General features: G+C 37.4%; 1 non-coding gene across 1 annotated transcript; it reads left to right on the forward strand.

The window, feature by feature from the left end:
* The first annotated feature begins 506 nt into the window (after window positions 1-506).
* On the forward strand, window positions 507-613 carry LOC148571929 (small nucleolar RNA R71). The gene has a single exon (XR_015908040.1). It is a non-coding gene; the product is annotated as a small nucleolar RNA R71 (small nucleolar RNA).
* The last annotated feature ends 9,126 nt before the right edge of the window (window positions 614-9,739 follow it).

Here is a 9,739-nt window from a genome sequence, read left to right on the forward strand (position 1 = left end):
GAGCTGCATTGTTGTTGGGGTTGTGGCATCTCTTATCTTGACCTTGATCCTGTTAGTTTCCCCACCCAAAGTTTAGGTGGTTCCTCCAACCAGGATTATATGTTTTGGAGTATGGGTCATGGTGCTGCCTAGGTGAATTTCCAATGTAGTTGGCTTGTTTCTGATCACCCTCTGCTTCTTCATTCACTCCTTCTTGAGCTGATGCTGAGGTGGTAATTGCTGCCACTTGATTCCTCTCCATCTTTTTGGTAAGGTCAGCCAACTGCTTGGTAATAAGCTTGTTTTGAGCTAGCAGTGCATCCATATTGTTCAGCTCCATCACTCCTCTAGTGTTGCCTCTTTCAGAAGTATAGAAGTAGTCATTCTCTGCTACAGTCTCAATGACATCTATGGCTTCTTTAATAGTCTTCTTCTTGTTCAGAGATTCCCCGGATGAGTGGTCTACTGCCTTCTTTGATTCATACGAAAGGCCTTCATAGAAAATGTACAACTGCACCCATTCATTGAACATATCTGGCGGGCATCTTCTTGTCAGGTCCTTAAACCTCTCCCATGCTTCATATAGAGTCTCACCATCTTGCTGCCTGAAGGTTTGTACCTCAGCTCTCAACCTGTTGATTCGTTGAGGAGGATAGAATCTTGCCAAGAATTTTTTCACGACGTCTTCCCAGGTTGCTAAACTCTCCTTTGGAGAGGATTCCAGCCATTTAGATGCTTTGTCCTTGAGTGAGAAGGGAAACAGAAGTAGTCTGTAGGTGTTAGGGTGAACACCATTAGACTTTACAGTATCGTATATCCTCAGGAAGGTGGTTAGATGTTGATTGGGGTCTTCTTGGACACTTCCTCCGAATGAACAATTGTTCTGAACAAGGGTGATGAGCTATGGCTTTAGTTTAAAGTTGTTGGCATGTATGGTTGGCCTTTGGATGCTACTTCCACAATTTCCTGGATTTGGGTTGATGTAAGAACCCAGAACTCTTATCTCTTGTCCAGCCTGATGCGCTGGACCTTCTCTGCCATGGTTGTGAGCCTCTTCTTCATGATGGTTCTCCATATTCTCATCCATGTCTGGTTCAAAGTACTCCTCCTCTTCCTCAGCACCAACTATTTTCTTCCCTCTTACTTCCCTCCTTAATCTAAGGAAGGTCCTCTCAGGTTCAGAATCAAAGGAAGTTGAAGCCCTGCTTCTTCTACCTGTCATACACCCAATAAGGCACAAGCAAGAAAGATAGATGCAGACAATATTTTCTGCAGAAATGCTGTTAGTGTGAGTGATGCAATATATCAAACAATTAGTGGGTCAGTGAACCAAATATTAAAACAAAATGCAGGTAACACCACTAATGGGTGAAAGGTAAAGGAAAGGAAATAACTAAAACTGAAAGTAAATTACTTAGATGAAACTAAATCAAACAAAAGGAAAATGCTCAATCTAGTTATCCACCAATTTAATCATTGTTGATACAAAATCAATCCCCGGCAACGGCGCCATAAACTTGATGCACGGAAACTTATCTCTTAACAAATCTCCCTCGGCAAGTATACCGAATTGTCGTCAAGTAAAAACTCAATGGAGTGAGGTTGAATCCCACAGGGATTGATTGGTCAAGCAACTTTAATTGGAGGAATGTTCTAGTTGACCTAAGCAGAATTTGGTTTGAGAGTTGCAGAAAATCAAATGGCGGGAAAGTAAATAGCAGAAAATGTAAATGCTAGAAATAAAGAGCTGAAAATAGATGACGGAAAATAAATTGCAGAATCTTAAATGGGAATGGGGAAGATGATCATAAAAGTAATTGGCAGAAATTAAAGAGAATGGGTAAGATCAGAAATGGGGAGTTCATTGGGCCTAGGAGATGTTGCATCCTCCAGATCAAGTTCATGTTCATCTCTTCCTCAATCAATGCATTCATTGATCTCCTTAGCAATCATAAGTGATTGAATTCCAATTCCTTGGTAATTCAATCTCTCAAATCTTGATCAGTAGCCAATTCTTTGGTCCAATTGCTCATGAGAAGAGATGAGGTATGGTCACTGATTATACCACATGTATTTCCAAATCAAAGTGTTGGTAGGATTATATGTCACTATATCCATCCAAACCCCAATTTGGTCCAACATGAGAAAGCATTTCTAGCATGATCTCTTCATTCCTCTTCCAAGGTTCCGAAGAGATCCAAGTATGAATAGCTTCTTTTCCAAGATAACTACCCAATTGGATGAAGATTGAAAGCTTTCTAGTAAAATCAAGAGAAAAGAAAGAAGAAGAATAATGAAAATTATTATTGATCCATCAAATTACAACAGAGCTCCCTAACCCAATGAAAGGGGTTTAGTTGTTCATAGCTCTGGGAATGGAAAACAAAGATGGAGAATGCATTCTGAAAAGTTAAACTAGAAGTTGCAGAGAAAGTAAAAAATACAGAGAGTAATTCTAATAATGCCAAAAGCTCTCTTCTAGTTCAAAGTTCTCCCTATTTATACTATTCTTCTGATCTTCTAGTTGCTTCTTCAAGTCTTGGATATGAGCCTTTAGATCTTGAGTTGAAGCAGTTATCTTCTTCAGTGGGCTCAGCTTTACTTGCAGAGAAAGTGTGCAGTAGGTATGGACTTTAGCTTGGGGCATTAGTGGTGTTAACGTTAAGTGAAACTGTGGGGTCGAGAACATTAGTGACAATCACCTTTTTCAATAACGTTCCTAACCCAAAAATGGTCCACATTAACTTCAACGTTAGTGGCACTAACGTGACCACTAACGTTGCTTCTTGGCCCTTCACAAACGTTACTGGGGTTTACCTTTTCCAATAATGTTGAGAGTACCCCTTTCTCCCTACATTAGAGTTCACGTTAGCATAGTTAACATGGCCTTTAACGTAGGCTTGCCAAATCTTCGAGAGCGTTAGTGACACTTACCTTTGTCACTAACGCTTCAAAACGCCCCTTCTTCCCACGTTAGAGTTCACGTTAACTAGGTTAACGTGACTTCTAACGTGGTATTGATAGCCATCTCCAACGTTAGTGACAAAGGTGAGTGTCACTAACGTTGGCTCATCATTCCTCTTTTCCACGTTAGCTTCCACGTTAATGTAATTAATGTGGCAACTAACGTGGCTCATAGTGGCTTAATCCAACGTTAGTGACAAAGGTGAGTGTCACTAACGTTGGTGATTCCTTGCTCCCTCCACGTTAGAGTCCACGTTAACTAGGTTAACGTGACTCTTAACGTGGCAAATATGAGCTTAGTCCAACGTTAGTGACAAAGGTGAGTGTCACTAACGTTGGCATTATCTTCCTCATCCACGTTAGAGTTCACGTTAACTGAGTTAACGTGACTCTTAACGTGGCCAGCTGCCACTTTGGAACGTTAGTGGCACTTACTTTTACCACTAACGTTGGAGTTCAAATTCTCTTCCACGTTAACATAGTTAACGTGGCAACTAATATGGGCAATGATGGCTCATGAAGGCGTTAATGGCGAAAATAGCCGAAAAGCCCTCCCCTGGGGCAAGGCTAGCTTTTCCTCATCTTATTTGCCATCTATGTTACTCATCTGGAGCTTTCATAGAAGGAGACATTCACATTGAGAAAGAGAAGCCCATCACTAAGAAAAGGATGGAGCAAGCAAGAGAGCCCATTCATGGAGCTCAAGAGGCGCATGAAGCTCATCATCAAGAGATCCCGGAGATGCCTCAAATGCATTTTCCTCCACAAAACTATTGGGAGCAAATCAACACCTCCCTAGGAGAATTAAGTTCCAACATGGAACAACTAAGGGTGGAACATCAAGAGCACTCCATCATCCTTCATGAAATAAGAGAAGATCAAAAAGCAATGAGGGAGGAGCAACAAAGACAAGGAAGAGACATAGAAGAGCTCAAGGACATCATTGGTTCCTCAAGAAGGAAACGCCACCATCACTAAGGTGGACTCATTCCTTGTTCTTACTTTCTCTGTTTTTTGTTTTCTATGTTAAGTGCTTATCTATGTTTGTGTCTTCATTACATGATCATTAGTATTTAGTAACTTTGTCTTAAAGTTATGAATGTCCTATGAATCCATCACCTCTCTTAAATGAAAAATGTTTTAATTCAAAAAGAACAAGAAGTACATGAGTTTTGAATTTATCCTTGAACTTAGTTTAATTATATTGATGTGGTGACAATACTTCTTGTTTTCTGAATGAATGCTTGAACAGTGCATATGTCTTTTGAAGTTGTTGTTTAAGAATGTTAAATATGTTGGCTCTTGAAAGAATGATGACAAGGAGACATGTTATTTGATAATCTGAAAAATCATAAAAATGATTCTTGAAGCAAGAAAAAGCAGCAAAGAACAAAGCTTGCAGAAAAAAAAAAGCAAAAAAAAATAGAAAGAAAAAGAAAAAGCAAGCAGAAAAAGCCAAAAGCTCTTAAAACCAAGAGGCAAGAGCAAAAAGCCAATAACCCTTAAAACCAAAAGGCAAGGGTAAATAAAAAGGATCCCAAGGCTTTGAGCATCAGTGGATAGGAGGGCCTAAAGGAATAAAATCATGGCCTAAGCGGCTAAACCAAACTGTCCCTAACCATGTGCTTGTGGCGTGAAGGTGTCAAGTGAAAACTTGAGATTGAGCGGTTAAAGTAAAGGTCCAAAGCAAAAAAAGAGTGTGCTTAAGAACCCTGGACACCTCTAATTGGGGACTTTAGCAAAGCTGAGTCACAATCTGAAAAGGTTCACCCAGTTATGTGTCTGTGGCATTTATGTATCCGGTGGTAATACTGGAAAACAAAGTGCTTAGGGCCACGGCCAAGACTCATAAAATAGCTGTGTTCAAGAATCATCATACTGAACTAGGAGAATCAATAACACTATCTGAACTCTGAGTTCCTATAGATGCCAATCATTCTAAACTTCAATGGATAAAGTGAGATGCCAAAACTATTCAAGAGGCAAAAATCTACAAGTCCCGCTCATCTGATTGAAGCTATGTTTCATTGATAGTTTGGAATTTATAGTATATTCTCTTCTTTTTATCCTATTTGATTTTCAGTTGCTTGGGGACAAGCAATAATTTAAGTTTGGTGTTGTGATGAGCGGATAATTTATACGCTTTTTGGCATTGTTTTTAGTATGTTTTTAGTAGAATCTAGTTACTTTTAGGGATGTTTTCATTAGTTTTTATGTTAAATTCACATTTCTGGACTTTACTATGAGTTTGTGTGTTTTTCTGTGATTTCAGGTATTTTCTGGCTGAAATTGAGGGACCTGAGCAAAAATCAGATTCAGAGGTTGAAGAAGGACTGCTGATGTTGTTGGATTCTGACCTCCCTGCACTCAAAATGGATTTTCTGGAGCTACAGAACTCGAAATGGTGCGCTTTAAATTGAGTTGGAAAGTAGACATCCAGGGCTTTCCAGAAATATATAATAGTCCATACTTTGCCCAAGTTTAGAGGACGCAAACAGGCGTTCAACGCCAGCTCTCTGCCCAATTCTGGCGTCCAGCGCCAGAAACAAGTTGCAAAGTGGAGTTCAACGCCCAAATTGGCACAAAAGCTGGCGTTCAACTCCAAGAATGACCTCTCCACGTGTAGACTTCAAGCTCAGCCCAAGCACACACCAAGTGGGCCCCAGAAGTGGATTTATGCATTAATTACTTACTTCTGTAAACCCTAGTAGCTAGTTTATTATAAATAGGACTTTTTACTGTTGTATTAGATATCTTTTGATCATCTTTGGATTATATTTTGATCTATTGATCACGTTTAGGTGGCTGGCCTCTCGGCCATGCCTGAACCTTTCACTTATGTATTTTCAACGGTAGAGTTTCTACACTCCATAGATTAAGGTGTGGAGCTCTGCTGTTCCTCAAACATTAATGCAAAGTACTACTGTTTTTCTATTCAATTCAACTTATTCCGCTTCTAAGATATTCATTCGCACTTCAACCTGAATGTGATGAACGTGACAATCATCATCATTCCCCATGACGCGTGCCTGACAACCACTTCCGTTCTACCTTCGATTGAATGATTATCTCTTGGATCTCTTAATCAGAATCTTTGTGGTGTAAGCTAGATTGATGGCGGCATTCATGAGAATCCAGAAAGTCTAAACCTTGTCTGTGATATTCTGAGTAGGATTCTGGGATCGAATGACTGTGACGAGCTTCAAACTCGCGATTGCTAGGCGTAGTGACAGACGCAAAAGGAGGGTGAATCCTATTCCAGCATGATCGGGAACCTCAGATGATTAGCCGTGCTGTGACAGAGCATTTGGACCATTTTCACAAGAGGAGGGGATGTAACCATTGACAACGGTGATGCCCTTGCATAAAGCCAGCCATGGAAAGGAGTAAGACTGATTGGGTGAAGGCAGCGGGAAAGCAGAGATTCAGAGGAACGAAAGCATCTCTGCACGCTTATCTGAAATTCTCACCAATAAATTACATAAGTGTTTCTATCCTTATTTTCTGTTTAATTAGTATTATTTTCGAAAACTCCATAATCAATTATTATCCGCCTGACTGAGATTTACAAGGTGACCATAGCTTGCTTCATACCAACAATCTCCGTGGGATCGACCCTTACTCACGTAAGGTTTATTACTTGGACGACCCAGTGCACTTGCTGGTTAGTTGTATCGAAGTTGTGACAAATTATGAATTGAGATTAGAGCACCAAGTTTTTGGAGCCATTACCAGAGATCACAATTTCGTGCACCAAGTTTTTGGCGCCGTTTTCGGGCATTGTTCGAGTTTGGACAACTGACGGTTCATCCTGTTGCTCAGATTGGGTAACTTTCTTTTCGTTTTCTTTTCAAAAAGTTTTCAAAAATTTTTCAAAAATCTTTCAAAAATTTCTCCTTTGTTTTCGAAAAAAAATTTTAAATAAAAATGTTTTCAAAAATATATTTTTCTTCAGAATTTTTAAGAATGAATTCTAGAGTTTCATGAAGCATGTTGAAGCATGCTGGCTATAAAACTATGTCTAAATTCTTTTGGACAGAGGTTTTGGCTTAAAATTGAATGAATTACACTCATATTTTTACTAAAGCTTGGCTGGCTATTAAGCCATGCCTGACCCTTTGATTGGAGCTTTAGACTAAAGAGCATAAGATTCCTGGAATTCATATTAAAAATTTTGGAATCCTTATTTTTCTTGTTCAAAATGATTTTCGAAAAAAAAAATTAAAAGAAAATACAAAAAAATCATAAAATCATAAAAATAAAGAAATATTTTGTGTTTCTTGTTTGAGTCATGTGTCATGTTATAAGTTTGGTGTCAATTACATATTAATCTTGCATTTTTCGAAAATTCATGCATTCATAGTGTTCTTCATGATCTTCAAGTTGTTCTTGGTAAGTCTTCTTGTTTGATCTTGATGTTTTCTTGTTTTGCATCTTTTCTCGTTTTTCATGTGCATTTTTGCATCCATAGAGTCTAAACATGAAAGATTTCTAAGTTTGGTGTCTTGCATGTTTTCTTTGCATATAAAATTTTTCAAAAATAAGTTCTTGATGTTCATCTTGACATTCAAAGTGTTCTTGGTGTTCATCTTGACATTCATACCATTCTTGCATGCATTCATCGTTTTAATCCAAAATTTTCATGCATTGCATCATTTTTGTTGTTTTTCTCTCTCATCATAAAAAATTCAAAAAAAAATCAAAAAAATATCTTCCCCTTTTTCTCTATTAAAATTTCGAAAATTAGATTTGACTTTTTCAAAAATTTTTAAAATCTAGTGGTTTTTATGAGTCAAATCAAATTTTCAATTTAAAAATCTTATCTTTTTCAAAATCTTTTTCAAAAATCAAATCTTTTTCATTTTTCTTAGTTATTTTCGAAAATTTTAAAAATATTTTTCAAAAAAAAAAATCTTTTTCTTATCTTCATCTCCTAATCTTCGAAAATAACATCATCAATTAATGTTTTGATTCAAAAATTTCAAGTTTGTTACTTGCTTGTTAAGAAAGATTTAAACTTTAAGTTCTAGAATCATATCTTGTGATTTCTTGTGAATCAAGTCATTAATTGTGATTTTAAAAATCAAATCTTTTTCAAAACTAATTTCAATCATATCTTTTCAAAAATATCTTCTTATCTTATCTTTTTCAAAATCATATCTTTTTAAAAAATTTGATTTTAAAATATCTTTTCTAACTTCTTATCTTCTTATCTTTTCAAAATTGATTTTCAAATTTGTTTCAACTAACTAACTAACTTTTTGTTTGTTTCTTATCTTTTTCAAAACTACCTAACTAACTCTCTCTCTCTCTAATTTTCGAAAATATCTTCCCTCTTTTTCAAAAATTCTTTTTAATTAACTAATTATTTTAATTTTTTATTTTAATTTTCAAAAAAACTACTAACCTTTTTCAAAAACTATTTTCGAAAATCACTAACTCTTTTTCAAAAATTATTTTCAAAATTCTCCCTCTCTCATCTTATTCTATTTATTTATTCATCTACTAACATCTTCTCATCTCACTTCTCTGCTCTCCTCACCCTTGTGTTTCTTTCCTTACATTACATTCTTTGTCCCCTTCCTTTCTTCCACTCACACAGGGACCTCTATACTGTGGTATAAAGGATCCCTATTATTATTATTATTATTATTATTTCTGTGCCCTCTTCTTTGTCATATGAGCAGGAGCAAGGACAAGAATATTCTTGTTGAAGCAGATCCAAAACCTGAAAGGACTCTGAAGAGGAAACTAAGAGAAGCTAAATTACAACAATCCAGAGATAACCTTTCAGAAATTTTCGAACAGGAAGAGGAGATGGCAGCCGAAAATAATAATAATGCAAGGAGGATGCTTGGTGACTTTACTGCACCTAATTCCAATTTACATGGAAGAAGCATCTCCATTCTTGCCATTGGAGCAAACAACTTTGAGCTCAAACCTCAGCTAGTTTCTCTGATGCAGCAGAACTGCAAGTTTCATGGACTTCCATCTGAAGATCCTTTTCAGTTCTTATCTGAATTCTTGCAGATATGTGATACTGTTAAGACTAATGGAGTAGATCCTGAAGTCTACAGGCTCATGCTTTTCCCTTTTGCTGTAAGAGACAGAGCTAGAGTGTGGTTGGATTCTCAACCCAGAGATAGCCTGAACTCTTGGGACAAGCTGGTCACGGCTTTCTTAGCCAAGTTCTTTCCTCCTCAAAAGCTGAGCAAGCTTAGAGTGGATGTTCAAACCTTCAGACAGAAAGAAGGTGAATCCCTCAATGAAGCTTGGGAAAGATACAAGCAGCTGACCAAAAAGTGTCCTTCTGACATGCTTTCAGAATGGACCATCGTGGATATATTCTATGATGGTTTAACTGAGCTATCAAAGATGTCATTGGATACTTCTGCAGGTGGATCCATTCACCTAAAGAAAATACCTGCAGAAGCTCAAGAACTCATTGACATGGTTGCTAATAACCAGTTCATGTACACTTCTGAGAGGAATCCTGTGAATAATGGGACGCCTATGAAGAAGGGAGTTCTTGAAATTGATACTCTGAATGCCATATTGGCTCAGAACAAAATATTGACTCAGCAAGTCAATATGATTTCTCAGAGTCTGAATGGAATGCAAGCTGCATCCAACAGTACTCAAGAGGCATCTTCTGAAGAAGAAGCTTATGATCCTGAAAACACTGCAATAGCAGAGGTAAATTATATGGGTGAACCTTATGGAAACACCTATAACCCATCATGGAGAAATCATCCAAATTTCTCATGGAAGGATCAAAAGCCTCAACAAGGCTTTA

This window comes from Arachis ipaensis, chromosome B3 (assembly GCF_059453495.1).
Source record: "Arachis ipaensis isolate K30076 ecotype BB chromosome B3, ASM5945349v1, whole genome shotgun sequence".
NCBI classification, from domain to species: domain Eukaryota; kingdom Viridiplantae; phylum Streptophyta; class Magnoliopsida; order Fabales; family Fabaceae; genus Arachis; species Arachis ipaensis.